This window comes from Molossus molossus, unplaced genomic scaffold (genome assembly GCF_014108415.1).
Source record: "Molossus molossus isolate mMolMol1 unplaced genomic scaffold, mMolMol1.p scaffold_m16_p_7, whole genome shotgun sequence".
In the NCBI taxonomy this organism is placed as follows: domain Eukaryota; kingdom Metazoa; phylum Chordata; class Mammalia; order Chiroptera; family Molossidae; genus Molossus; species Molossus molossus.
In genome coordinates, this window is record NW_023425401.1 from 55,852,990 (window position 1) to 55,870,086 (window position 17,097).

At 37.3% G+C, this 17,097-nt stretch overlaps 1 protein-coding gene across 2 annotated transcripts in view; it reads right to left on the reverse strand.

The window, feature by feature from the left end:
• RELN (reelin) overlaps positions 1–17,097 on the reverse strand; it is a 576,569-nt gene that overhangs the window by 406,117 nt on the left and 153,355 nt on the right. The window lies entirely within an intron of this gene.

The window sequence follows — 17,097 nt, forward strand, 5'->3', positions numbered from 1 at the left end:
ATGCTTTCATTTAGCAACAGTTCATTCTATAAACATTTATGTTCCTATCATAGATACTGTGTATGCAAAAATAAAAACACATAACTAACAGTCTAATGGGAAAGGCAAAGGAAAAGTCTAATGGAAAACTATAATGTAATAAGGCTAAATGATTACAAAGCAGTCTTAGAAACTTTTAAATTCCTTTCATATTTAAAGTAGATTAGGAATTCTACACAGTCAAGATGGCATCATAGGTAAACACAGTATCACATTCTCCCACAACCACATCAAAATTACAGCTAAACTACAGAACAACCATCATTCGGAACTGCCTGAAATAGAGCTGAACAAGAGTCCTACAACTAAATATAAAGAAGACACCATATCAAGACTGGTAGGAGGAGTATGAACACACAACTGGCTGGTCCCACACCCATGTGTGGTGGATAAAAATCAGGAGGGATATCTTGGTTGCAGAGGTCCCCCCTCCCTGCAGGAGCAAGGGGTCCTAGTCCCACACCAGGCTCCCCAGTCCAGAGTTCCAGTGCTGGGAAGAGAAGAACCCATAATATCTGGCTATCTGATTTCTTTTGAGTTGTCTACCTTCAAGAGTAGATTGAAGAAAAAAACAATAAATAAAACTTTGTACTTAGCAAAGATAAAAGGAAGAAAAAAAATTAAAAAACAAAAACAAAAAACGAACCAACAACAGCAGAGATTGACATGAGGGAGAGGGAGGGCAACTGGAGTCCCAGGCAGTTCCTCTTAAAGGGCCCACACATGGACTTTCTAGGACTCACTCCCACTGAGCTCCAGCATTGGGGCAGCAACTCAAATGACAACAGGAACATGCGAGGAGAAACTGAATTGTCTGGCATCAGGACAAAAGCTGGAGGGGCAGCTTTTCCCCAAACAGAAATGCTGGAAGAAGCCATTGTTCCATTGCTGAGTCTTCTATATCCCCCCAGGGAAAAAAGAAACAAACCAACCCAGAATCAGCAGGTAGATGCCAAAGTTGAGTCTCCAAGAACGTGGCTATCACTGTTTGCCCCACCTTGGTGATTCCCTAAGACCTCATCCCACCCAATTAGTGGGCCCACCCAAACTATTTCAGTCGCTTTTCCATATGAATGGCCTGTATTGGCTCATGCTTCAGACTTTCCTAAAATGTTTCAAACAAGCAGCATCTTGCCTTGGTGTGCCCCATACATTTTGCTAAGTGGCCCCAGACCTGGCACTAGTAGCAGCAGCTTGGCCTCTCTTGGGTACCTGCAAGCTCAGCACAAGTAGAAGACATCTATACATCACTTTGTAGCTCATGCTGGGTGGCCATGGGCAGAATATAGGCTGTGGCTGACCTTGGCCTGCCTCTTCCAGGAGGCCCCAGAGCCAGTGTACCAGGTAGACAGCTTCAGACCATGTCGAAGTGCCACTCAACCACCTCCATGAGAGACACACTCAAGTGGGGTGACTCAGTGGGCACAAGAGCCCTGCTGAAGTAAGTCCCATGGGGTGGGTCCTTGCACTGTTGATCCTCCACAGTGGCTGCAGGCAGTTCTTGAAGCTGATCAGCCTGGGGGTAAATCCCTCCCACTGACATGCCAATAGGAATTAGGGCTCAACTATAATAGGAGGGTGTGTACAACCCACACAGGGTGAGAGGGTACCAGGTGTGCACAGCTTGGGTGATCTGAAAGGATGTGCCACTGGAGCCTACAGAACACCTACTATATAAGGTAACTCTACCAAGACTGGAGATGAAGCAGCTCTATGTAATACATAGAAACAAACACAGGGAAGCTGCCAAAATGAGAAGACAGACATGTCATAAAGTAGCAGAACAAAATTCCAGAAGAAAACTAAATAAAATGGAGACAATATACTAGATGCAGAGTTCAAAAGACTGGTTATAAGGATGCTCAATGAACTTAGTGAGAACCTCAACAGCATATAAAAAAAGAACATGGAAACCATTAAAAAGAATCAGTCAAAAATGAAGGATACACTAACTGAAATGAAGAATAATTTACTAGGAATCAAGAGTAGAGGAGACGGCCCTGGCCAGGTTAGCTCAGCAGATATAGCATCGGCCTGTGGTCCAGAGAGATCTGGGTTCAATTCCCGCTAAGGGCATGTACCTCGGTTGCAATTTGTCCTCAGCCCTGGCTGGGTCGTGTGGGTTGCAACCACTCACTGTGTCCCTTTCATGTCGATGTTTCTCTTTCTTTCTTTCTCTCTCTCTCTCTCTCTCATTCTCCCTCCCACTCTATCTGAACAAAATATCGAAAAATGTCCTCAGGTGAGGATAAATAAATAAAAATAAATAAAAATTTACTGATATACTTCTGTTTATGGTTGGAAAGAAAATATTAGAACTCATACTTTAAGGTCAAACTTGATCTATAATATACAAAGTATGTAAGTATCTATACAGAATTTATAAATTAAAATTAAATAGATATATAATTATACATGTATGCTTAGAATTTTTATAGAAAAATCCAATTTTTAAAAAATGTTTTTATTGATTTTTTTAGAGCGAGGAAAGCAGAGAGACATAGAAACATCAACAAGAGAGAAAACTCAATTGGCTGCCTCCTGCATGCCCCCTACTGGAGGCTGAGCCCAAAACACTGGCACGTGCCCTGACAGGGAATCCAACGGGGACCTCTCAGTCCGTGGTACAATGCTCAATCCTTGAGCCACACCAGCCAGGTGAGAAATCCAATTTTTAAAAAAGTTTTGCTATCCCAGCCAGGTAGCTCAGTTGGTTGGATCGTTATCCCATACACCAAAAAGGCTGCAGGTTCAATTCCTTGTCAGGGTATATAACAGGTTGTGGGTTCAATCACCTGTGGGGGTGCACATGGGAGGCAACTGATTGATGTTTCTCTCTCACATCAATGTTTCTCTCTCACTCTCTTTTCCTCTCTCCCTAAAATCATTAAAACATATCCTTGGGTGAGGATTAAAACAAAAAAAAAAGTTTGCTGTATTTCGTTTAGAGACTTTTACCAGGTCAGGGAGGGAATTCAGAGATTAAGAGATTTAGTGTGAAAAATCATCTCCCTTGTGACTTTCTAAGATGAGGAAACTTACCTTCCAATGGTCAATAAGGAGATACCTGTGGTGATGAGAATGAGAAGAGAAAAGGCTTTGGTTTGAGTCCACTGCTGTACTGTTCATGGGAACATGCTCATGGAGGAGCACAGCAAAGGCCTGAAATCGGCGAGTGGTGTGCTTCTGGTTGTCTGCTATAGAATTATGACCTATCCTGAGGATGCTGGATTTCTGCCAACAAAGGCTAATGATGCCTTGAGGGCTTAATACAATGGAAGATTTCTGTACAGATATTGAAGCAAATTACTCCAAATATCATAAAAGTATACATTTGTGATCCCATAGGTAAAGCAAATGCATCTACTTGGGGCAAAGAATCAAACAATTACAGTAACAGTTAAGACAGGTTTTGAAAGGGGTGTAAAATTCTCTTGGGGGTTTTGTTGCAAAAGGAACAGCATGCTCAAAGTGGAGAGGTTCTGGTCACACCAAGAGAACTATCGAGAAGTGAGTGTCTAGAATACAATGGTGTACACAGCAGGCACATGGGAAGAAAGGGCTGGAAAAGCAATTGAGGCTTGAATGGAAGGCCCTTGAATGCTTCACTCAAGAATTTGTACTGCTGCAAGCACAATGGGGAGTGACCACTGAAAGTTCATATAAACAGAAGGAAATATTAACATAATAGTGGTGTATAAAGTTCATGTGTGCAAACCAAAGAACATCAAGGATGCTAGAAAGTTGCTTCAAGAGACCAGCCAAGGCATAAGAAGGGCTGGAATTCTAGTATTTGGAGAGGGTTTTTTCTCTGAATTTGTTGCTTTATGCCTAATGTTAGTGTTCTAGGGATGCTGTAACAAAATATCAGAAACTAGGTGGCTTAAAACAAAAGGAATTTATTGTTTCACAGTTGTGGAAGCTAGAAGTCCAAAATCAAGGTGTCATCAGCAGGTTGGTTTCTAGTGAGGGCAATGGGGAAGAATCTGTTCCATGCCTCTCTCTGAGCTTCTGGTGGCCATAGGCATCCCTTAGCTTATAGGTACATCATTCAATCATCCGTCTTCACATGGCATTCTCCCTGAGTCTCTGTGCCTTTGCATGGCTGTCTTTTTATAAGACCACCAGTTATATTGGATAAGGAACCCTACTATGTCCTCACCTTCACTTAAATAATTATATGTTCAGTGACCCTATTTCCAAATAAGGTCACCTTTTCAGGTATTGGGGGTTAAAACTTCAACATATCTTTTTGGGGAGACACAATTCAACCCATAATATACCTCAAGCGAATGAAGAGAAACATGAAGAGCTACAACCTCCTCACTTGCAGAAACGTTTGCGATTATGAAATCACGCATGGTGTTCTGTGACTTCGAAAGGCTATGCTTTGTTAAGATGTTATCAACTAAGAATAACTTATTTTCTAAATGTTGATTGGTTTTACAATTCAAACTTGCTTACAATACAAAATAATAAAATAAAACACCACATAAAGTAATGGGGGTAGTTAGAAGAATAAGCAGCAGGAGGGGGAAAATAATTCACATAAAAAAAAACAAAACATCACCAAATACATTGACAAAAACTTCTAGAAAAATTTCTTGCTTTCACTTGGAAACTGCATGCAGGAGTACACAGGAATTTTGAAATTAATATGTATCTTTAAAGAAAAGTAACCTATAGTCACCTATACTTCTTTTTAATATTGAAAAGCACTGATTAATATAAACTCTAATATAAACATATAAACAATCATAGTATAATGATTAAATTTGTTATTAAAGACCTTCAAATATAAAAAAAGTCAATGAGTATAATGATCATTAAATTTGTTATTAAAGACCTTCAAATAGAAAAAAAGTCAATGTACCTAGCAAAAGTTATTAGTAAAAACTATCCTGGTTTATTTGCCAACTCAATTAACCACCCCCTGTCCAACATATGTTATCAATAAGCACCAGGCAGAGTTTAGGCTTGCATTATAATAATATGGTTCTTTATAAAGCTGTCACAAGAGGTGGCATCAAGATCTCTTTCCAAAGACTGAATAGCTAGGAATTACCACTAATTATCATTAAATGTAGATTTTACAATTTTGTGTGTGTGTGTGTGTGGTATGTGCCCCTAGAGGGAACTGAACCCGGGATTCTCTGGTCTGGAGGCCGACGCTTAACCGCTGAGCCAAAGTGGCCAGGACAGATTTTACAATTTTTGAAATGAAATAAAGAGCACTCCATAAAAGACTGTGCCTGCATTTCCCAAAAGAGTATATAATTGCAAAAAGCCTATCCATACCATCCACTTTTTAAAGGAAGTTAATCTGGCCTCTTTTAAGCAGATTTTTTTTTCTTTCCATCCAATGTACAGGGGTATAATTTAGTATCGCCTGGATGTATAGGGATTTACAAACACAATTCCAATTACAAGGAACAGGATTTGCACACGTAAGACCCTGCCCAGATTGCTACGAATTCAATTTTGCAGTATTGCCCCCAGACAGAGAGGGATCCTGCCCACATATGGTGAGTGCGTGAATGCCTGCGCCCAGTGCACCAGATGGGAGGTGCTGGCGCTCACAGTCAGGGAGGCTGGGCAGATGATTTACAGCTGACGTGTCTAAGAGCTCCGCAGAGAACTGCCAAGCACTGTACTAAACAACACCAATCAGGCAAATCCAGTCGTGGTAAACAGGCTTGGCATTAACAGCAGAAATAAAATATGCTAATCACTTGTTCTACTCCAGGAAAACAAGTCACCAGGGAAGAAGCGGGAAGGGAAGAGGGGAACCACATCCCTAAGGTTTTGTAGAGGTTTTGGTTAAATTTGTACATTTATCTCTTTGACTTCACTGATATTCCTATCCCATTTAAAACATAGTAATGTTTTATATTATTACCCTCTTTAGCAGTCTCTAGAAATCTCCAATTCCCTCCTCCTATGCTACCAGGAGTTAACTATAGCATTTAAAATACATATATCAAGTCTACTTTATTTTTAGATATTCTCTTTAGGATGTAATAAAGTACAATAGGGCTGGTAGTAGGCAGACAAGATTCAAATCCTGTCATTGGAAGTAATAAACAAAAGAACCTATATGTCTATATGCATAACCAATGGACATAGTCAACAATACTGTGGGGGTGGGTAATCGGGAGGAGGGTATCAATGGGGGAAAAAAGAGAAACATCTGTAACAAAAATAAATTAATTAATTTTTTAAAATCTTGTCACTGAATAGCGTTGTGATCTTGGCCAACTTAACTCTCTAGGGCCTAAATTCCTCACCTATATAAAATGGGGTTATAATAATATCTAATTTTTAGAACTGTTGGAAGAATTAAATAAGCTAATATAAGCAAAACTCAGAATAGTACCTGGCACATAGTTAGTCCTCAGTAAATATTAGTTACTGTAGCCCTGGCCAGTTTGGCTCAGGGGTAGAGCATCGGTCTGCAGACCATATAGTCACGGGTTCAATTTCGGTCTGCAACCAATCAATGTGTCTCTCCCACATCAGTGTGTGTTTCTCTCTCTCTCTCTCTCTCTCCCTCTCTCTCTCTCCCTCTGTCTCTCCCTCTCTCCCCTCCCCTTACCCCTCCCACTCTATCTGAAGATAAATAGAAAAATATACTCAGGTGAGGATTAAAAGAAAAAAAATTTTTTAAAGTTAGCTACTGTAATTCAATATACTGTCTCTTCACCTTTGACATAATTGCATTCTTAATAAATATAACATTTTAAAATTTAGTAATCATATCAAATAATTTGATGGCTTGTAATAGGGACTAGGAATTAAAAAAACTCAGAAATAAGATATTTTTCAGGGAGGTGTTAAAGGATTGTTTGGGGGTTTGTGGGGGTTTTTTTTTGGTTGTTGTTTTAAGTATATAGGTACATATCCTAAATATCATGAAAAAATGTAGTATCTGTTTATACTTAGTTTATTCACAAATACTTTCTTTTTTGACCTGCACCAACACTGTCATGAGTGTTTCCATTACTATACATCCCTATTTCATCACCTTGGTTACCCGCTGCTTAAATAAACAAAGTGCAAAGACACTCCAATAATGCAGCAATGGTGCTCCAGCAGCCATTATTCTTTGTTATAGCAAATGTTGATGATGTGATGTAAATTTTATTTACTAACTAATCCATCCTATTATGTACAACTGGCCTGAGAAATGTATAGTAGCCCTAAAGGGAAAATAAAAATACCTGTACATTTTATCACCCATAATAAAGATTTGAGTCCAGGCCCTGGCCAGTTTGGCTCAGCGGTTAGAGCGTCGGCCTGCGGTCCGGAGAGACCCGGGTTCGGTTCCCGCTAAGGGCACGTACCTCGGTTGCAGTTTATCCCCGGCCCTGGTTGGTCGTGCGGGTGGCAGTCACTCAATGTGTCCCTTCACATCAATGTTTCTCTCTCTCTCTCCCTCCCACTCTGTCTGTACAAAAAATGGGAAAATGTCCTCGGGTGAGGATAAAAAGAAAAAAAAAGATTTGAGTCCAGACTTGCCTAGAGGACACCAAAAACAGAAGAGTGGAGGTAAAAGACCTCAATTTTATATTTTCAAGTCTTCGTGATTACGGACTAAGCATTGGAAAATTAGCAAATAATTGATTTTTTTAGCTTTAAAACTAGAAGGGTAAAAAAAAAAATAGGTCAGTTGAACAATAAAGAAGTATAGAAGAGAAAATTATAGAAATGATCAGATTAGCTTTAATGAAAAAACAAAGCATGTTTTGAATGTGTGGATAATTATATATTACTATATACTACTCAAAATAAATGACCATGTCAGTTTCACTGTAATAATGCTCTGCCCATTTGGTATCTTTAAAGGTTTCATATTCCATCTTACAAGTAATAGATTAAACATAATGTAAGTATAATATTAATTGAATTTTTAACAACATGGCATGCAATGTATTCAATTTCATTACTTTCCCCTGGTGAAATAACAATGACTCTTGAACTTTTTCTCACGAAACCTAGAGTTCTAAGTTTGATTTTTTGTTTATATGTCAAAACTTTAACAAGTTGCCAAAAATCTGAACAAATGGAGCACAGAACATAGTGAGAGGGGTTTCAGAATCTTTCTGACTTGCCCTCAGCTCACTGAGAAAAGATTACATAGGGAAGAGAAGATACCCAATGTAAAACACGGAGATCACTTCAACTTTTTTCAAATGTGCACAAAGACAACAATTAACAATCCTCAAATCCCCAAGAACAAAATGTCAAAGCAATGTAAGTAAACCATTAAGCTACATCCTCTAAAGGCATTAGTACAATTACTTATTTTATTGACTTTAAACTTGCAAAGCAAATCATGATAAACAGAGTGAAGCATATGTTGTTCATTACATCATAAGTATAAATGGAAATTTTTAATATTGCCCCAGCTGGTTCTAGCAATAGCAGAAGGTAATTAATGATGACAAGACTAAACAACAACAAAAAATCCAACTCTGAAATAACTTTATATGTAACCCTCAAAACACTTAATATTCATCACATTATGAAATCTGTGATGCAACACTTCTTTACTGTATTCCCTAAGGAATCAGATTTTAAGTTTTCATTTAAGTATAATGTGTAGCAAGCTGATTGTTATATGGAATAAGTCAGTGAATGGGATCGCACTCACATATCAGTTCCCTCTGATAGTGCTGAGAACTGAATGTATAGATACAGAAAAACATGTCATGAGGAAGAACTTGTGGAAGGGCTCTCTAAAGTGAGAATGGAGTCTCATTAGCCTAGAAATAATAATAACAGTAAGAGCTACTATTTATTGATGTTTACTATGTGACCTGCAGTCTTTTCCCCGCAGTAAATCCTCACTACAGCCCTACGAAAAAGCATTAGTGGTATGGTGGGGCTAGCTTATACTGGCTAGAGAACACTTACTGCATATATCTCTGCCCAACTCTTTCCAATTCAGGGACATCATATTGTTAGCTTGAAACTGGCCATGGTGTGAGTATTTACATCACAAATATTGGCAAACATTACAAATCAAGGCTCGCTCCTCCTCCCCTGCGAGGTGCTTCTTAAACTTACCAGCACACCACTGAAAACAGGTATGGTTATTTGCATACTATAGAAGAGACAATTGATATTTATTTAGCAAGACTAAATGATTTCATCAAGGTCACAAATTCAAGCCCAAGATTTGCCTCAAAACAATCCAATGGAGAGAGAGAAAAAAAAAAGGGCAACAATACAGATAAAACAAAATTGGCTCTGAGTTGATGATTATTGAAACTAGGTGACAGATACATAAGGTTCATTGAACTATCATGTCTAGTTTTATATATGATAAGAAATTTCCATAGTAAATCACAATATTGGTTATCAAATTATACTACAAAACCATTGTAAACAAAACAGCCTGGCACTAGCACAAGAACAGGCATATAGATCAGTGGAACAGAACAAAGAACCAAGAAGTCAACTCAAGACATTATGCTCAATTAATATTTCGCAAAGGTGGCAAGAGCATAAAATAGAGTAAAGACAGTATCTTCAATAACAGTGTTGGGAAAATTGAACAGGTACATGCAAAAAAATGAAGCTACATCACCAATTTACACCATACACAAGAATAAACTCAAAATGGATAAAAGACATAAATGTAAGTCATGAAACCATAAAAATCCTAGAAAAAACACAGGCAGCAAAATTTCAGACATCTCATGCAGCAGAATTATCACCAATATATCTCCTAGGGCAAGAGAAAGAAAGGAAAAATAAACAAATAGAACTACATCAAAATAAAAAGCTTCTGCACAGCAAAAGAAACCATGAACAAAATGAAAAAAGATCCCATTGTATGGGAGAACATATTTGTCAATGATACATCTGATAAGGGGTTAAATCTAAAATATATAAAGAACTCATACAACTCAACTCCAGGGAGACAAACAATACAATTAAAAAATGGGTAAAGGTCCTGAATAGACCCTTCTCCAAACAGGACATATAGATGGCCAAGAGACATATGAAAAAGTGCTCAAAGTCACTAATCATCAGAGACATGCAAATTAAAATGACAATGAGATACCACTTCACACCTGCCAGATTTGTGGCCATCAGTAAATCAATAAACAACAAGTCCTGGAGAGGATGTAGAGAAAAGGGCACCCTAGTACACTGCTGTGGGAATGCAGACTGTGAAGCCACTATGGAAATGGTATGGAGTTTCCTCAAAAAGTTAAAAATCAAACTGCTATCTGACCCAGTGATGCCACTTCTAGGAATGTATCCTAAGAATCCCAAAACATCAATCAGAAAGAATATATGTACCCGTATGTTCATAGCAGTGCCATTTACAATAGCTAAGATCTAGAAACAGCCCAAGTGTCCATCAGTAGATCAATGGATAAAAAAAGATGTGGAATCCAATGTAGCTGTAAAAGAGAAGGATCTCTTACCCTTTGAGACAGCATGGAGGAACCTGGAGAGTATTATGCTAAGTGAAATAAGCCAGTCAGAGAAAGACTATCACATGATCTCACTTATATATGGAATCTACTGAACAAAATAAACTGATGAACAAAACAGATCCAGAGACATGGAAGCATGGCAAAGACTGGTGAATCTCAGAGGAAAGAGAGGAGGGGAAGGGGTGGAGCTTGGGGGGAGATAAACCAAAGAACTTCTATTCATATATGCATAACCCATGGACACAGACAATAGTGCAGTGAAGGCCTGGCAGGGAAGGGACTGGGGTGGAGAGGATCAAGGGGGTAAAAACGGGGTGACACCTGTAATACTTTCAATAATAAATATAAATTTTTTAAAAATTGTCCATAATCAGTGGTTTAAACATACATGCATACACAGAGACATAATATTGACGATTGGTTTAAAAAATCAATTTGACACGATAAAGACCCACTGAATCAGAAGTTGAGGATGCAGGGATTAGTAAAATTTCTTTATGCTAAAAGCTGATAACCAATGCTTTACAATACTATTTATTTATAGATTATTTTTAAAAAACCCTATCAAAAAAACTAGAACTCAAATGTCCATTAATAAGAGATGATGGATAGAGTGCACACAATAAAGTACTATGCAGCTATAAAAAAAAAGTAATGAGGAATATGTCTATATACTACTATTGATTGGTTTCCAGAAATATTGTTAAAATTTTCAATAAAAAACAATACAGGTATACAAACTGTATAGGTCACTGGTATTTATCTAAGAAAAGAAATAAGATATATAAATACAGATAAAGATGTAAATATAGATATATACAACTATAAAGACATTTACTTACATTATAAAATGTCAGAAAAATAAACCATAATTTTAAAAATGGTTATGTAGAGGGGGGGGTTGAATGAAATAGGGTAGAGATATAAGGAGAGAAAATAGACTTTTTAGAATAAATCTTGTTTTGTGAATTTTATTGATACTTTACAACCATGTAAATTATTTAACTAATTATTATTTTTTAAATTTTTAAATCCTCACCTGAGTATATTTTTCCATTTATTTTCAGATAGAGCGGGAGGGAGAGGGAGAGGGAGAGAGGGGGGGGGGAGAGAGAGAGAGAGAGAGAGAAAGAAACATAGGTGTGTGAGAGACACATTGATTGATTGCCTACTGCATGACACCAACCAATGCTGGGGACTGAGATGCAACCGAGGTATGTGCTCTTGACTGGAATTGACTCACGACTCTTTGGTCCATAGGCCAATGCTCTAACCACTGAGCCAAACTTGCCAGGGTGATTTTACCTAATTCTTAGACAAAATTAAATAAAAAGCAATCCCAGATAACTGGAAGTAAAATTAAGCAAGTTAACTTAATTTTATGTCTACCTGGTGGCACAATTACAGAGAATAACTCTTCTAAATCCAAATATAGTAGATTGATTCCACATCCCTAGTAATTTAAAATATTTATATAAACAATAATTGATTTTTTACCACAAAAATTGGTAAGCACTACAAATCAGGATACCCACCCATCCCCAATGCAGAGAACAGGTTGCTAAACATTTACTACTAGTGCTGAATTAAATCACACCACTAAAATAAGTTGAAACCTTGTAATCCTAAATTTGAAATAGAAGTATCAGGAAGAACTTACAATATATTTTACTTAAAACACACACAGACATATACAGACACACACACACACACACACACACACACACACACACAACCTACACTTAATCTTATCCAAAAGTTCAAGAAGTAATACACATATACTCCTGAGCTGAAAAGGCCTAGAAACAATAATCAACTGGAACAACATCCACATAGTGTAGTCAAAATAGCATTTCTAATAAAAAGAAAACAGGGCTTCTAGAGAGCAAAGGTCTGGGAGATAAAACATACATGATGAGCCTGGAACATTTTATCATACCAGCAAGTAAGCAAGCTGCTACCAAGGATGTAGGGATCAACTTGAACAGACTTCCACTGGCCAAAAATGAGACAATTTCAGTATCAACTAGGATAATAACCTCAATTGACTGAATCACATTAAATATACTTAAATCATAAGTTCAAAATGATACTTGAAAAACTCACAAAAATAAATTGGACATTACTGGAAACTATAGGAAACTAACTCATTCTTGAAAACAGAAAATACTACCATTTTTCATATACAAATTCTATCTCAGAATATTCAAACAGTTGATGAAGAGTCATTAATTTTTAGAAAATTATTATAATTAATAAATTATGAAGGAATAAAAGAATCAGTATATTACCATTTATAACATATAATGAATTAACGGATTTAGTCGACGCTCATCATGGCTGCTAACATCACAAAAAGAGAGAACCAAACATTATGTACTTCCTGATGGAAACTCCCAACACCACTTATGAAGATGTTTTACCAATGTCAATGCTGTTCAAGCTTCCAGATCTAACAGAAAATACAGGGGTCAGAGGAACATAACATATAAAAGAAAACCAAAAGGCTACAATTAGCAAACTCCAAGACAAAAATATAATTTCTTCAACAATAACAACAAAACAAGAGGAAACAAAGAAAGAAAGGATAATCTGTAATTAAAAAGAGATTTAAGAGACACTGATTTGATTTCTAACAATGTATATATTTTATTTGGATCCTGGTTCAGAAATGTTATAGCTACATATTGAAATATTTCCAAATGGGTCGCTACGATGTCTGGAATTTGCTTCAAAATAATCAGGGGCAAAGGGGAGGACAGGTAAGTGAACAAAACAAGAGTAGCCACGAATGTGATCATTGTTAGAGCTGAGAGATGGGCACAAGGTAGTTCATTAGAGCATACCCCATAATTTTTTATAGTAAAATATTTTTTTAAAAGAAAAATCTTATTTCAGCAAGGGATAATGAAGATGTATAAGAAAAGAGAAGTATTATTATAATGCATTAAAGAACAAGTGCTGAGTTTAATGTAACATGTCTCTGAGATAGCAGGCACAGCAACTGGAAGAAAAACCTAAGAGCACTAATTATATTGGAAGCCTACATACAAAGATACATTTTCCTTCATATTTCTTTTTTCTCTTTTTCAATAGCTTTGAGATATAATTTACATGCTATAAAATTCACCCATGGTAAGTACATAATTCAGTGATTCTTAATAATTTTACAGAGTGGTGCAACCATTACCGAAATCCAATTTTAAAATATTCATCAAATGGAAGAGTGATCAAACATAGTGGTGGACAGGACCGGAATGAGGGTGAGTGTGTGTGAGTTTGAGTGAATGTGTGAGAGAGTGAGAGTAGATGTAAGCATGGATGAGGAACTGAGCAGCAGCGTAGAAACATAAGGTAGACAGTTCCAGTGCTGTGAAAGGAGGAGCAGCCAGCTACCTCTGTACGTTGCTTGGCAGGGCACTTCTCCCTGCTCATGGCTGGAAAGCCCCACCATTTTGGAAGATCCATTGGGTCCCCTTTGGGAGGAGGTATCAGGGAATGGCTAGGGCCCAGCAACCCATAGCCACCAGTGCACCTTGCACCATGGAACCACTAGTTGCTAATGCGGGCCAGCACACAGTAGCCACAATGTCAAGGCACCTGTTCCTGGCAGCTGTGGTGGGGTCCAAACTGAGCACTGCCCCCATTAGCAGCAGCATTAGCAGCCAGCTCTGGAAAAAATGAATCGTATCCAAATTGGAAAGGAGAACGTGAAACTGTCATTATTCGCAGATGACATGATATCGTACACAGAAAATCCTAGGACTCCACCAAAAAATTACTGGACTCAGTAAATGAATTTGGCAAAGTAGAAAGATACAAAATCAACATCCAGAAATTGTGGGCATTTTTATATATCAATAAAAACACACGAAAAAGAAAACTAAAAAAATAATCCCATTTACCATTACAACAAAAAAAATAAGGTACCTAGGAATAAACTTAACCAACGACGTAAAAGACCTGTTCTCAGAAAACTACAGGACACTGAAAAAAGAAATGGAGGAAGATATAAAAAGTGGAAGCATATACCATGTTCATGAATTGAAAAATTAACTTCACTAAAATGTCCATACTACCCAAAACAATCTATAAATTAAATGCAATCCCTATTAAAATACCAACGCATACTTCACAGATCTAGAACAAATACTCCAAAAGTTTATATGGAACCAAAATGACCCCAAATAGCCACAGCAATTTTGAAAAAGAGGAACAAAGTGGGAGAGATCACAATTTTGGTTTTCAGGTTATACTACAAAGCCATTGTAATCAAAGCAGCCTGGTACTGGCACAAGAACAGGCATATAGATCAATAGAACAGAACAGAGAACCCAGAAATTGACCCAAGACATTAAGCTCAATTAGTATTTGACAAAGGAGGCAAGAGCATACAATGGAGTAAAGACAGCCTCTTCAATAAATGGTGCTAGGAAAATGGGACAGCTACATGCAAAAAAAAAAATGAAACTAGACCACCAACTTATAACATACAGAAGAAGAAACTCAAAATGGACAAAAGGTTTAAATGTCACTCATGAAATCATAAAAATCCTGGAAGAAAATATAGGCAGCAAAATCTCAGACATCACACGTAGCAGAATTTTCACTGATGCATTGCCTAGGACATGAGAAACAAAGGAGAAAACTAATAAATAGGACTACATCAAACTAAAAAGCTCCTATAGAGCAAAAACAAAAATCAAGAAAACAAAAACAAAAAAACAGCTTCAAAATGAAAAGGGAACACAATGTATGGGAAAACATATTTGCCAATGATACATTGAATAAGAGGTTAATTTCCAAAATATATAGAATACTCATATAATTCAACAATAGGAAGAAAACAATCCAGTTAAAAAAAAAAAAAAAAATGGGCAAAGGACCTGAACAGACACTTCCCCAAACAGGACATACAAATGGCCAAGAGATATGAAAAAATGCTCAATGTCACTAATCATCAGAGAGATGCAAATTAAAATAACTATCATGTGTCACCTCACACCTGCTAGAATGGCTGCCATCACCAAATCATCAAACACATGCTGGCGAGGATGTGAAGAAAAGGGGACTCTAGTACACTGCTGGTGGAAATGCAGACTGGTGCAGCCACTGTGGAAAACAGTATGATGTTTCCTCAAAACATTAAAAATTGAACTGCCATTGACCCAGTGATTCCACTTCTAAGAATATATTCTAAGAAGCCTGAAAGATCAATCAGAAAGAATATATGCACTCCTATGTTCATAGCAGCACTATTTACAATAGCTGATTTGGAAACAGCCCAAATGTCCAACAGTGATGAGTGGATAAAAAAGCTGTGGTATAGTGCTGGTCGGTTTGGTGTGAGGTGACACATTGGTTGCAGTTTGTCCCCGGCCCTGGCTGGTCATGCAGGTGGCAGCCACTTGATGTGTCCCTTTCACATCGATGTTTATCTCTCTCTCTCTCTGTTCCTCGCTCTCCCTCCCACTCTACCTGAACAAAAAATGGGAAAATGTCCTTGGGTGAGGATTTTAAAAAAAAAAAGCTGTGGTACATATACACAATGGAATACTATACAGCTGTAAGAAAGAAAGATCTTTTACCCTTTGAGACACGTGTGTGTGTGTGTGTGTGTGTGTGTGTGTCACTCCCAAAAGTTTTCTCATGCCTATATTTCCTCTGATTTTTATACAGTTTCCTTACAAAGGTGAAAATGTACAGCATCAACACTGGGCTTTGCTTCTTTTATTGGTATCTATATTTTTCTTGTCAAAGCAGCCCATGGGCTTATTTCCAGAACAGAGTTAAGACCATTTTAGTAATTGTAGGCTATAAGTTCCAGTACCTCACAATAGTAATTAAAATTTGTAAGAATTTTTATTTTGAGATAGCTAGATATTTCCTGGAAAGTGCATCAATCATAATTCTAAAACAAACAAAAAGACCATAAGAAGTCCTATTATAAAAACATTAAAATGCAGTGGTTATCATTGAAATGATAAATGACTTACTGACTCTTTACCAATGTCAAGTAATCAACAGCATGTCATTGATGTGAGCATTTCATAACACCCTGAGGATAATTTTACTATGTGTTTAGCACTGTAAAAAGTAATATCAATATTACAGATACAAAATGCAATGTTCGATAACAAAGATCTTCTACTGTAACTGAAGAGACAAATACACATTAAAGCACAAGACAGAAGATGAGTCAGAAATGCTCAAGTACCGCAGACTAGGAGGTATTGTCTTCTTTTGCATAAAGGGAGGAGGGACTGCTTAAATAGTGATACTTTTTTCCTGATATACAGTTTTGATTGAAGGTGCTTTATGGTTTCTAGAAGCTGGTATTAGAACATGCTTTCAGTTCTCTGGGGATTCTTTCATCTCAAGCAACCACAATATTATCCAAGTTGAAAAAAAATGGTCCCAAACCCCTACTATGCTGACATGCTCTTAGGGTTCATATTTTGGAAAGAATATAGCATATTATAAATGATGGCATTGTTAGCAGCCTAGAAAGGGAGAGGGAAGTAGGACTTAAACAGAGGCTGGCAGAGCTAGGCCATGAATCACGATATTTGCAAATAGACAGGTATGTTTTAGCTGTCTGAGT